Below are 13168 nucleotides of genomic sequence, written 5' to 3' on the forward strand. Positions count from 1 at the left end.
GCCGAAGTGCTGCTAACAAATTAAAGAAGCTAACAAGCCTCAAAAGGGACAAAGGCAGGGCAGGAGGGGTTAAAGCAGCCCGCAGTCCTGCGCCGAGGAGGGGACACGATACCCAGCAACCTGGGTGGGGAGGGAGGAAAGGGGAGCCCGCAGGACCGAAGGGAGAGCAGCGGTACCGGGGCCGTACCCACGAGAGACCCACCCGGGTTCCTTGCCCTCCTGGCTGCTTTGCTTTGTGATTGTTCTTTATCTCCGATTTGAAGAGGGGGGAAAAAAAGTATTTTTTTATGAAGGGGGCAGACAAGTAAATGATTATTTTGCTTTTTGCTTGACTTGAGGGCTAGAGACTAATCTATTTAGCCCTTTCGTTGGTTTAGGTTAATGTCAGGAGGAAGAAACACACCCGGGAAAATTAGACAGGAGAAGGATCGCCTTTTGCTAAAAACGTATTTTCGTTACTTTAATTTATTTGTGCTTATTTTTCCCACGTCGGTTCTCCGATTGTAAGGAAATATACCAAGTGTGAAATAAACGCTTCGACAAAGCAAATAACTGTTATTACTTCTAGCCGTCCATAAATATGGTACAAAAATAATAATTGATCGCTTTACTTTTCATTTCCCTGCTTCCACTTACTGAAGGACACCGTGCAACGAAAACTGTCAAGAGTGTTAAAGAAACGAAGCATGCTTTGGGGCGAGGGTGGCCCTGCTCCGAGGCGGTGATCCCGCTGGACAGAGGTGACACAAGCCCTCTTCCCCGCAGAAGACCTCGGGAGTGCTCTCCGAGAAATGTGCCAACGAAGAAGCTGATTAAAAAAATGAGGGCTGGGGAGATGCTCCCTAGGCTGATGGCGGGGTTTGAGCTTTCGCCTAGGGGCGCGGAGGCGGCCCCCCCGGGCTCCAGGACCCCGCTTTTTTCCCCAAAGCCCAGGGTTCGGGCGCCGCTTGGCAAGGTAGCGGCACACGGGGCGGCGGTGGGTCTTGGAGGAGGTGCCAAGGGGCTCGGGCGGAGGAGGGGAGCCGCGGGCTGAGCTGGGGCGGCCGCCGGAGAGGGGGGGTCTCCCTCCCGGCCTGGCCCGGCCGGCGCCCGCCGCTCCCGCCACGTGGAGAGCGCTCCCCGCCGCGGCGGCGGGGCCAGGCCGGGGCGGAGGCGGCTCGCCGAGGCCACCGGGCCGCTGCCGGGGCAGGCGGGTTCCCCCGGCGGCTCCGCGGCGCCCCCCGGCTCGGCCCGGCCTGCCAGGGCGGCGGGGCCTGGGGAGGCGGCTGGCGGGTCTTGCCCGTCCTCGCCAGAAGCCGGGCAGCTAAGGCGAGATACACGGGAATGCGCCAACGTGTTCCCTTAGGGACACCTCCTGTGGTGGCCCCGGTGTGTCTTAGCCTCCTCCTCTCCAAAGGAGTCGAGGGCAAGGGTCTGCTTCGTTATAGCCCTGGTAAAATCGAACGTACTGGCGGGCTCCTAACAACCCTCCAGAGAGGGAAGCTGGCATGACGGCTTGGATGTGACATCCAGCGGACACCTTTTCCCTTGCAGGAGACTGGTACTCTCGTTTTCCTCACCTCCGCGGCTGCAGCGCTAGGTTGCTGAAGCGGGTTATCATCTGGGGAATTAGGCAGTCAAACCTACCCACTTCTGCGGGAAACAGAGAAACACAAGGAACGACAAAAAAAAAAAAAAAAAAAAAAAAAAAGAGAGAGAGGGAAATTACGGGTCTCAAGTTTTCCTTAGTTTATCTGCCAAGGCTTCCAAGCAGGAGGAAAAAGGAGCCTTTGGCTTTTAGCTAAAGGAATCTCTGTGCATTCGCGTCCGGAACGAGGTCTGTACGCCGCCAAGCACCTCTCTTTCGAGTATGTTCACATTAGGTATGATGATCATAATAGTAACAACAACCCCGAGAATTATGAGACAAGAGCACGTTTGACAGTGTTTGAGAAATTCAAATACAGCTGCATCGGCTTTGTCTCTGGTTCAGTCACATTTATTTCCTCAAGCTAGGCAGACAGCCTGAGTGAAGCATGACAATGAGTTTTGTAAATAGCAAATGGAAGGGTTTGCTGGGTTGTTGGGTTTGTGGGCTTTTTTTTCTTCCTCCCCTCCCTGTTTGATTTTACTCGCAATCCAAATAACCTTCCTCAGTGAATGTTTCAAACAAGAGAATGTGAGCGGGAGGGGACGAGGGGTGCTCATAATTGCAGGTTCCCTTTGGAGCCGGAATTAAAACGCTGACGGCGTGTGTTGCAGAGGAAAGGTGCAGAGGCAGCCTCCGCTCTGACTGCAGGACGGCTGTGTTGTCACTGCCGTAGCTTTTATTTACAGCCAAGCACTTGAGAGCAAACGCCACTTCAAAAGCGGGAAAGTTGTGGGCCCTACTCTCTGTGCCCGAGGCGCCAGGGTCCCCCCGGTAGGAGAGGGACCCCCGGCGGGAGAGGGACCCGGGACCGAGGCCCTGCTGCCTCCGCTGGGACGAAGCCGCCCGGCTCCGCAGCCGCGCAGGGAGCGCCCCGGGCGCGGTGCTGCCCCTGGGCAATTCGACGTTCGCGTCTTCCCTGCGGAGGAGATCTGCGCGTCCCGAAGCGGGGGGCCGGGGGGGGGGGGGCGGGGAAATGGTCAGCTGGAGAGGGCTTAAAAAGATCTTAGTAGAGCAAAGAGGTGAACATTAAGACAGCTCGTTTCGATCGGTTACTCTTGTCAGGTTCAAGTGTCCTGTGCTTGGAAGTGCGCACAGACCCATACCCCAGCGAAGGCACTGAGGATGGGGTGAAATGAATCATTTCTTTTTCGTGCACCAGAATCCTCTCCCTTATTCAGGTCAGGTCGCCACTCCTACGGACCTCTCCTGCTTTCGCTGTGTGAGAAATGTATTCCTTCCTTTTATCAAGCTCTTACTCTCACCCTCCCCCTTCCATTGTCTCAGGGGGAAAAAAAAAAAAAAAAAAAAAAAAAAAGCTTGTTCTGCACAGACGACTTAAAATACATTTGCAAAAGCGTCTGCAGCTCTTCAGAACTTTCCCTGTTTACTTATCAAAGCCACCTTCCCGGTGGGAGAGTCGGGGGAGCTTGTTTGTTTGTTTTGGGTTGCTCGAGACTCTCAGTGTGTCGCTTGTTACTGCCTAGCGTGCTCGTCTGCTCACGGCCGGCTTCCCTGGGCGATGCTGTGGTCCTGGCAGCTGGATCCGAGCCGCTGAGCACTTCACCTGATGCACAAATAACCCCCAAAGTTTCCCGCAGAGACTATTGTGCTTTGCTAAGTTTGGCTGAACATACCAGTAACTATTTTTCTTGGACTCTTTTTAGCCTCCGCGGCTTCAGTGAAAGCCTTTTCTTGTGGCTGCCATTGCAGCCCCTATTCATGAGGGAGGGCAGGAGACGGGCGCCGGAATCCTTAACTTTTCCTGGGAGGGCAGGAGGGAGGAACGAAGGGAAAGCCTTGTCGCTTCGGGAAGCCCCTCACGACGCAGGCGAAGCCCGTCCCTGCTCTCCGCAAGGCAAGGAACGAGATTGTAATAATAGAATACAAACATGTGTTTTGTTTTCCATTAAGTCGATAGACCAGACAAGGTCTGCCTGGGGGAAAAGATGACTTGAGCTGTTAATGAGAGCTGACACTAAGATTTAAATAGTAAGGGCTCGTTTCGCCAGCGGTGTCTCAACAATATTGTTTTTTTTCCTTCTTCTTCCCAGCTCCGGGAAGTGCCCACGCTGGGCTCGGGCAGTGCGCGCAGGGAGAGTGCGGGCCCACGGGGACACCTCGGAGGGGAAGGTGGAAGGGACGGCCACTGCTGCCTTTCTGCTTTGTTTTCATGGAGGTCTTTTGGGGAGGAAGACGAGAGGGTTTAGATTTTTTTTTTTCTCGCAGTGCCCCGTGTGCGTAAACACGCAAAACCGCCAGACACCTCGAAGAGGGAGCACGCGTTTTGTACCGATACCAACACTGCACCGAAAACTTTGGGGCCTTTGTGGTGGAGGGGTAGAAATACAACGGTACCTGATCCCTAGAAAACCAGCGGGAACCGGCGTGCCGCGGGCGGGGGGTGCGCGGTGCGCTCCCCCGCAGCGGGCAGGCCAGGTAGCGCCTCTCCCTCCGCGGGCTGGCTGCCTCCCGCCGCACCGCGGGGCAGCGGCGCGGCCGGCGCTGGCGGCCCTCGGCCGCTAGATGTCGCCGGCGCCGTTCGCATCGGGCTCCCTCCCCGCGGGAAGGCGCCGCCGCCGCCGCCTCTCCCCTCCGTGCCCGGCCCGGGGAGGGCCGCCGGGCACCGCTCGCCTCGGCTCGGCTCGGCTCGGCTCGGCACGGCCCTGCCCGTGCGGGGCCGTGGGGGTCCCTCGCCCCTCCGCTGGGCACCGCGGGCACGGAGTCCCAGGGGGGAACCTCCGGGGTCCCAGGGACGGCAAGGCTTTCTGCAGCCCCTGCCGGGGCTCCCACCGTTGGCGAGACCGGGGGCGGGGGGCTGCTGGGTGGGGGACTTCTTGGTGTGAATTACAGCGAAAAAAATGGTCTCTGCGGAAGACACACGGGAGGCGTCGAGCTGGGAACCTCGGTAGCGTGTCCCCGCGGGGATGTGCGGAGTTTGTGCTTCGGCCGGTTTGCAGGGGGCCGGGGGACCCCGGGGCACTGCGGGGTGCTCGGCTCCAAGGCGATCAGGGTCCCAGCGGCAGCGGCTGCTGGGAACCCCGGGGTCCCCCTCCCGGGACCCCGGGGCCGCCTGAGACAGGGGCGACGCACGAAATCGGCGGCTGGCCCTGGGAAAGGCTCCAGAGATGAGCATTTCTGTTGTGTGAAGTGCCCGCATTAGCAGCCCGAACACGTAGGAAAAGGCTGACATCTGCGGTTTGGTACGAGGCACCCGAGAAATGACAGACCTCCTGGTTCAGAGGGGAGCCCCCGCCTCGGCTCCCGGCGGGGAGGGACCCGCCGGTCCCCGGCTGCGCCTGCGGGAGCGGCTGGCCCGAGGGAAGGAAACCTCCTCTCCTGAGATTTCCCCAAGTTAAAAAGCGGGGATACGACACAGCTTCTCGATTTGGGACATTCACCGTCAGTGCCCAGAAGCGAGAAGACAGAGGGAGACCGTCGGTATAAACTTTGAGCCTAGTTCCAGTGGGAGCACAAACAACAATAGTTTCCAGCCTTTTGTCCCCGGTTTTCAAAATAACACATAAAATCGAAGATGCACCCTGGGTCATTTTTCCCAGCCTTTGTGTCCGCGCACCTCTGCTTTTGACTCGTCACTGCATAGTTTAATCCACCCCTGAATTTTTCCCAAGCCCGTCCAGATCTCTGGCCTAAGTTAGAAAGAAGCCAGGGCTACTTTATTTGTAAGGAGCCGCAAAGGCTGGCGAAACCCGCCTGGGCAGGGGAGACGTTTGGGAGGCGGCTGTGAAGGCGCAGTGGGACCGCGCGGCGCTCCCCCCGCACGGCCGCCAGGACCCGCACGGGTCAGTGCAGGGTCCACCCCCTTACGGCAAACACACACACACCAGGGGCAGAAATTTGGAGGCTTGTCGAGAGGAGAAGATAAAGAAAAAATAAAACAAGAAAAATTCGTTCGGGATTAAAACCGAAAAAAAAAAAAAAAAAAGAAGCAGCAGCCCGCAGAAAGAGGAGTCCTGAAAGTTTCTTCTAGCTCTCCTCGTACATTCTGTAGTTTGAACTGGGGTGTTGGAGTCACATCACAGAGGGCATATGCCATCTCCGCGGGTCTGTATTTGTATGATCAAAATATTAAGGGGCATGCTTTCTACTTCGATGGCTTTCCCAGCAAGGGCTCAGGAAGGAGTAACACGGCTAACCGGCACCTTTAAGTACCAAGCTATGGGGCAAAGGATGTAGCGTAAGAACAGATGAGAGTATGCTTGGCATAGCTGGTATTTATTGACATTATCCAAGAGGAAATAAGTTAAAGATAAAGAAATGTTAGCTATTCCATGACACAATTGTTGCACAAACTGCCTTCAATCAAGTTGTTTTGTTTTCAGGGCTCTTTTGCAAGCATCTTCCACACGCTTGGTTTGAAGGGAGCGATCTCCTGGGCTGTTCTGCATTTTCAAGGACGATCAAGTCAATCCTGAGAGAAAAGAGTCGCTTTAGAAGGAGAAAAATTGTTTCTTCGTGGAGTTCAATTTATTTTTTTTAAACGCCGTATCTCAGAGAAAAGGCCTCTTGTAACAGATTCCTAGATCGTGTCAAATTATAACAAACTGAATAGCAAGGAGCAATTACAAAGCAAATATTGTGATCGGTGTTGTGGGTAAAATCGGAGCCGGGTTTATAGAGGAATATTAACTCTGATTTTTTTTTTTTAAATCAACAGTGATTAGATTTGTGTTAAGCCTAAAGACCTTTTCCTGTAGATGGCGTCCTTTGGGTACTGAGTAATCAATAATAATACGGTAGTACTCAGGAGACTTTATTAAGCCTTGGGTAATAAAATAATTAATAATCTTTTTTTTTAGTTATATATTTATTAAAAGTGAAAAAAACCTTGATTTATCGTAAGCAAAAGTGTGTTTCTCCTTCACGTGGATGCAAATAAAAACTGTTTGAATAAATAAGTTGTTTCTGAACATTTTGTTGTCAAAGTGTTAAATGTCCCCGTCATTTTTATTCAAACACTAACATGATTACAGCCAATTATATATTCACCAGTGTTCTTTATTTTAGAGTAATTGTACTTGTCACTAATAAAACAGAGACATAATGGATCGCTACTATTCTGAATTTTAAAGCAATTTTCTGTAATTTGATTGAATTATACATCGTCTCCGCTACTTTTTCTATTTCTATATTTTGAAATCCTGTTTTCTTGAAAATTGCAGCTCTATTCCTGTTTTGTTGTTCCTGAAGTAACGAAACCTTCTGTAACATTTATAAATAGAGCCTCGTCCCTTTTGAAATGTGGAAAATCATAATTTCCGCCCCAACGTACTGGAAGCCTTAGACTTAAAATCCGAAGTCCGGAGGAGCGCCTAAACCAGACCACTTGGCTCAACGCGGTGTCCTCCTTTGAGATGAGAAGCAGAACTTAAACAGAGAAAACAAAACTACGCGGTGCTAGGAAGGTTTGACCACTTTATTGGAAAGATTTGGTGCGCTTCTTGGGGCTCAAACATAGAAACGCGTCAAGACAAGCAGTTCAGTTGCTAATATTTACCACGGGAGAACAGGTAGAAACACGGAAAAAAATATAGCGCCAATTACATTCCTCCAAGCAATTAGAGCGATTATCCGTATACTGTCCGTATGTTCTTTTAGGTGGCCATTATAGGTGACAAGCCCAGGAGTGACTTGGCTCTCTTTAGGCACAGACAATAGAAACGCAGAATGATAGAGAGTATATGGAGACATCGCACACGCATGGAAAATACTCCGCTGCGTTATTATACTGCTCCCCGGGTTGTTTTGCTGAGGATGAGCTCTCAGAGGGTTGGTTTTTTGTTGTTGTTTTTCAAAGCCGAAAACATGCCTTTAATTTAGCAATTGTATCAACCATCAACGCGATGAGATATGATCCGCGTTGTCGCCAAACACAAATCAAAAAATGATACAAAGGCTTTCACAAGTTAATTTCATATGCCAAAACACGTGCCCACCACAACAGAAAAAGTTAAACTATCATTTGCAAACCGTGCGACTGCGTGAAAAGGTATCTCTTAGGTACATTTAGCAGAGCCAAACACGAATGTTTCTTCCGCGATTCCGTCAGGTAAAAGCAAGGGAAGGCGCGGGGATCCAGGTGGCTCACTGTGAGAGCCTCCAGCCCAGCCTCGGGGGGACACGATCGCGACCCTCAGTGAGAAGGCGCTTCTTGCTTTTGCGGATTCGCTATCTAATACAACCACAGAAATTAGCTTGTAGTCGCCTTGGAAGAAGAAGGAGAAAAAAAAAAAAAGTGATCTCCTCCTAAAAGGGTAGCGTTTTATTAATTCCAGAAGGGACAAGGACTTGTGAGCCTTTTCTTTACCCTCTTTTATTGATGTTTTGAAATGAGTGTGAAAATAAAGTGTAAAGTCATCCTCTGCTAGTATTCTGCTAGTAGGCAAATGGAAATTATTTATTTGTTGGAGTTTCCGAAGCTACGGCATGATTTCATTATTTAGGTGGAGTTTATAGCTCGATTATAATAAACATTGTTTTCTACAAACTCCCTAGGAAACATATCGTGTGTGTGTGTGTGTGTGTGTGTGTGTGTGTGTGTGTGCAAGCCTATGCGAGCGCCCCATCTAAAAGACGGAGTGGAGAAAACACACAAAGGAGATGCACCCCGGGAGAACTGTTTCTTTCAACATTTTTCCTCGCCGCATTGTCACTGCACGGAAAGTCTGTCTGCAGCCGCTTCTCTGGCTTGGTCAAATTATTGTCGAGGCAAAACTACAAACCCCAGGCTTTAGCGAGGCACCGTCCGTGCTCGGTGGGAGGGACACAAATGGGATTTAACTTGTTGCCAGTCATTTTTGTGTGTTTGTTTGTTTGTGCTGGTGCTTTAAAAGCGAAACAAATTCCAGAAACAAAGCGGGGGGGGTGGAGGTGGGGGGTGGGCTGGGGAGGGAGGGAGGAGGAAAACAAGCTCTGTATAAAAGACATATCATATTAAAATAATACATGAACACACCCACTGATATCAAGGGTACGATATCAGCCCTTCCCCAAGAAACTTATTTATAAGTGGTAGCGGTTATAATCATCCAACAAGCCCCTTACCATCGCTCCCCCCTCCCTCCGCTAAAGAAAGAAAGAAGGAAAACATGGAGACCACCCTGCCCGATATAAAAAGTGTTCAGAACAAGCTACATAAAGAGCCGGCTCCTCCGAGCCCTACTCATGCTAGGAGACCAAGGAGCGAACAAGGGCTGCTTCCCGGGCAGCCTCCTTGCAGCCCGAGCAAGCCCCCTCGTCCCGACAGCCGCCAAGCGCGGGTCCCACCGCTGCCCTGCGGCGGCCGGAACGAGCACCGGCACCTCCTCCTCCCGCCCGAGCCCCGGGCGCGGAGAAAGCTGAAATCGGCTTTGCTCCGAGGCTCGCCAAACGCCTCCTCCTAGAGGGCTGTATAGTTGTTTATGGCTTTTGTGCTACCCCGGGCATTTTGCTATGGTTACAAGGGGGCCGCGGGGCGGGGGGGTAGGGGAGGATGTTGCGCTTTTGTAGGCCCTAAAAATTGGATCCGCAGCCGATCTTGCCGAGCCCGAGATTCCGCTAAGCCGAGGGGTGCGGTGGAGGTGCGGTGCGGGGAGCGGGCTGCGGCAGGGCGGAGCGCAGCGGAGCGGCGCCGAGCGGGCAGCGGCGGGCGCGGCGCGGCCAGGTAGGACGGACGGACGGACGGACGGACGGGCACCCCCGGGCCCCGCTGCCTTCTGCCGAGCGCTGGGGTGAAACAGCAGCGGGGGAGAGAGAGAGACTGTGTCTGGCCCTGTGCTGGGGGAGGGGGAGGAGGTCGGGGGGCGCGTCTTTTCTCTCGAGTTACCGAAAAACTGCAAAACCAGATACATGTGTCATTTGCCAAAGACTACGTTTATAAAAGGCTAAAGGGCTTTAGAACAACACCATGAAAATATTCCAGCAACAGTTTCTTAGGAGTCAAAGAGCAGCTAGAAGTTTCTTCAAGCACTATTTTGTTGGGGTTTTTTTTCTTTTTTTTCTCCAGGTCTTTCTGTTTCCCTGTATTTTATTTCCCGATTCTTTAATTCAATCTGATAACTCCGGCAAAAGCACTGTGTTGGCCAAGAATGTTTTAACAGTAAACACAGAAGAAAATAAAACGATGTATTTAAACCTCGATAACAGTACAAGGTTTTTAACTGGTCCATTTTCCCCCTGCATTTCATTATCGTCGTCTGCGTAACTCTGTGGATAATTCTTAAGGGATATTTTAATCTTCGGTTTGATTCTTGAATTAGGGAGAGCTTTTGTTACACAGGGACACGTATTACCTAGGCAGGTGTGACAGCTTTCTTATACACGCTGGCATATAAAATAATAGCGACATTTAGATCTAAAAAAACCGCACGTCTCAACGTTAAAGTTGGCAGCGAGTTTAAAAATATTCTGTTCTGAAAAATTCTGGCAGTGGCAGCTGAATACACGAAATCTAGTGGATGCTCTACACTCTCTGAATAGGCTTGCTGTGGATGGTATTCTACAGCTACAGGAATAAATAAATAAAATCCTCAGCTTTTAATTAAGGCGATTTAATTCAGACCTCTCCGCCCAGCGTAGCCGCCGTGGGAAATGTATACTCCAATGTTTACTCGGATCTCTTTCTGTCACTATTCTATCTTGTCTCACGCTTACGACATCAGCAAAGCTTTCTGGCCCCCGCAGCCATTGTTCCCCACTTCCACGTTCTCCGTCCAACCTCTGCCCGTCCCAGAAACTTCCTAAAGTTCAACAGGAGGGGAACTCCTTGCACCTAGCTGATTAATGCCATTGTTTTAACGCTACCTCTCCCCTCGCTGCGCAGGCTTCTCAGAGGTACGCAGTGCCCCGCTGGCGGTTCTTTATGGTACAGTGCAGCTTCTCAAAAGATCATCGCATGGAGAAATTTAGCTCTTCTTGAAACATTTAAGCAACTGAGCAATTAGTTCTGAATGGGGGTGGGGGGAGGGAAGACTAGAGAGCTTAAAGGAGGGGGGGGAGAGGAGATACAACACAACTAGCCCGAAAACAACAGGGGTGGGGATGCATGGGAGGGGGACCTAAAATGTTTGTATTTAAAGGGTGCTTGCAAGGTCTTCGGCACAATATGTGCTGCTCTCCTTAAAGGGGCACCGAGTGCCAATAACCATTAGTCATCCAGTAGGGACTTTTCATTACAGATCTATCTTTAGGGGGAGTTCCCCGAAGTCTCCGAAGAGAACATAGCTGCGGATTTCAAACCCGGTCCAGTTCCAGTCCCACAGTGCCTGCGTACCTGCTGCAATAGAAGGGAGAGATACTTACCAGAGTTTCGGGAGTGCGCGGATAGCCCAAAGGTCTCTGCAGTGCTCCTTTCCTCTGCGGAATACTATCTTGCATCCGAGGCAGTTCCCAGCCTATATTTCATGTTAACATTTATGCTATCTCAAACACGAGGCTCTCCCATAGACATTTTTTCCAGGGTTTTCAAGCAAATTTCTCGGTGCCACAATGTTATGATGGAAGGATGCTGAAATGACAGGCCTCGTAGACGCTTGTCTTAATCATCGGCTTCTTAATTTAGTTTAGTGCTGTGGTTTTGTGTGTGTGCGTGTGTGTGTCTGCGCGTGTGTGCGCGCAAGAGAAGCCTCTGACAACCTGCAGCTTCCTAATGACTGACGAGGCAGGGCTGCTGCAGCAAAGTAACACTTCCCTGGTGTGAAGACCTCTTACTGGGAAGTTTAGTTCACTACTGTTCTCGCAATCCTAATCGTGTAACCTGTAACCAAAACCCATGGAAGAAGGATACAGCATGCTAAATAGACTAACTTCTAATCACTAAACGTTAGCACCACTACCAGCTGTTGAGGATTAACTGGAAGATGGCTAGAGATGGACACCTAAACTTAAATCTACAACTGTGGGTAGAAGGGTGGACCGTTGAATACTCCTTCCTCTCCCTCTTTGCCTCCATTCATCCATCCACCTTCAGTCCCATTCACCCCTCTTCAAAATGTTTGACTACCTCTTTCTCTTTGTTAGCGCACCCCTCCGTCCCCATTCGCCATGCCTTAGCAGCAGGGTATCAGTGTCTGCTGAGCAGCCCTTACCTTAATTGCCCAGGTAACCTGGAATAAATAAGGCAAGCTTAGAGTCAAGGGGGAATAGAATTATGTATGCGTACATCCAGGCGTTTACAGTACCGAATGTGATATTACTGGTTGTTAAACCAAAGTGTCCCGACTCGTTTCATGGAAGCATGATGCCATCGAAGCGTGGTTATTAAATACCCTTTCTTCATGGCTGAAAAAAATCCTCATTCATTTCTTAAGCTGTCAGGACATTTTAGCAGCTTAACCCCTTGAAAGAGCCTGAGAGTACAGAGCCGCTATACCCGTGTGAAGGGGGATTGAAGGCTGGAGCTGGGGGGTGGCGAGGGAACACTATATCCATTGAGCTTACAGTGGAGAGGGTGTGTTTTTCCTTTGACCTTTAATTTTAAATAAATAAATAAATAAATAAAATACGAGGGAGAAAAGTGTGCGGTGGAAACACTGTCCCTGCAAGTTATACCCAAGAACTGCGCGGGGATCGCCATGGAATGGCACTTCAGCCAGGACGTTTCAGCTGAGCTTTTCTCCCCCATCCTGACCCCGGCACTGGACACTCTCAGCCCGTCCCTGCCGCTCAGCGAGGCGGGTCCGCGCCGCAGGCAAGCGCGCAGGTGAGGGAGCATCCCCGCTCTGCAGAGAGCCGGGTCCCCTCTGCACACCCACCCGTGTTTCGCAGGCTTGGGGCCGTGCGCTTCCCTTCCACGCACAAGCTTCTTCTCCAGACACCCCACGAAAGGTTCCCTGTTAGGACATGCTGCCATGAGGGACCTTTTTAGGAGAATTCGAGTTTAGCCAGAGCTGAGGGGGCAAATCGACCTCTCATGCAGCGCTACGGCGCACAAAGCTGCCACTGAAGTGAATAGGAGCCGTGGCCAGGGCAGAGCCAGAGTCTTGGCGTTAGAGCAGGACTCCTGCATTTCCAAAGTAAATATCTCCAGTCTTATAAACGGAGAATTTTCTGCGGAAGAAAAAAATAGAGGGGCTCGAAAGTTAAAGTCCAGCAGAAATAATAATTGACGTGGCTTCTCTTACATATCCTTTTCTGTCCTGTAAACAGTGAATTAATCTTCATGGGCTTAGAAAGCGATGTACTACATATTGGATGCAACATTCCCTTTTTTGGTAGAACTGTATATCCATGGCATTAAAAAAAATATAATATAAATCCTAAGTTTGTGCACAGAGCTTTATTCTGCACCCGTGACAAATGACTGGATGTTAAAGCTAGATCATCAAATGTTTTAAAAGCGTGCTTCTTTCGGTGTTAGCCCTTTGCTCAGAAATGCAAAAAGATAAAACGTTTGTTTTCTTCCCTGCTACGTTTTCATCCCTGATCACAACGCAAAGTAAACTCAGCTTTGACCTAAGAAACACCTCAACGCATTAAAATTTCAACAGGCAATGCCAGTGTTACATTAAACGAGAACTCCTCCAGTTCGCTGCAGAGCTGGGA

The 13168-nt window shown here is 50.8% G+C and overlaps 1 long non-coding RNA gene across 1 annotated transcript; it reads right to left on the reverse strand.

Annotated features, from left to right (window-relative positions):
• Window positions 1-5847: 5847 nt before the first annotated feature.
• Window positions 5848-13168, reverse strand: LOC104011797 (uncharacterized). The gene is made up of 2 exons (XR_683119.2): window positions 10928-13168; window positions 5848-6059 (listed from the first exon to the last, which is right to left on the reverse strand). It is a non-coding gene; the product is annotated as an uncharacterized LOC104011797 (long non-coding RNA).

The sequence above is a fragment of the Nipponia nippon genome, unplaced genomic scaffold, assembly GCF_047370975.1.
Source record: "Nipponia nippon isolate SJK-2023a ecotype South Korea unplaced genomic scaffold, ASM4737097v1 scaffold_11, whole genome shotgun sequence".
NCBI classification, from domain to species: domain Eukaryota; kingdom Metazoa; phylum Chordata; class Aves; order Pelecaniformes; family Threskiornithidae; genus Nipponia; species Nipponia nippon.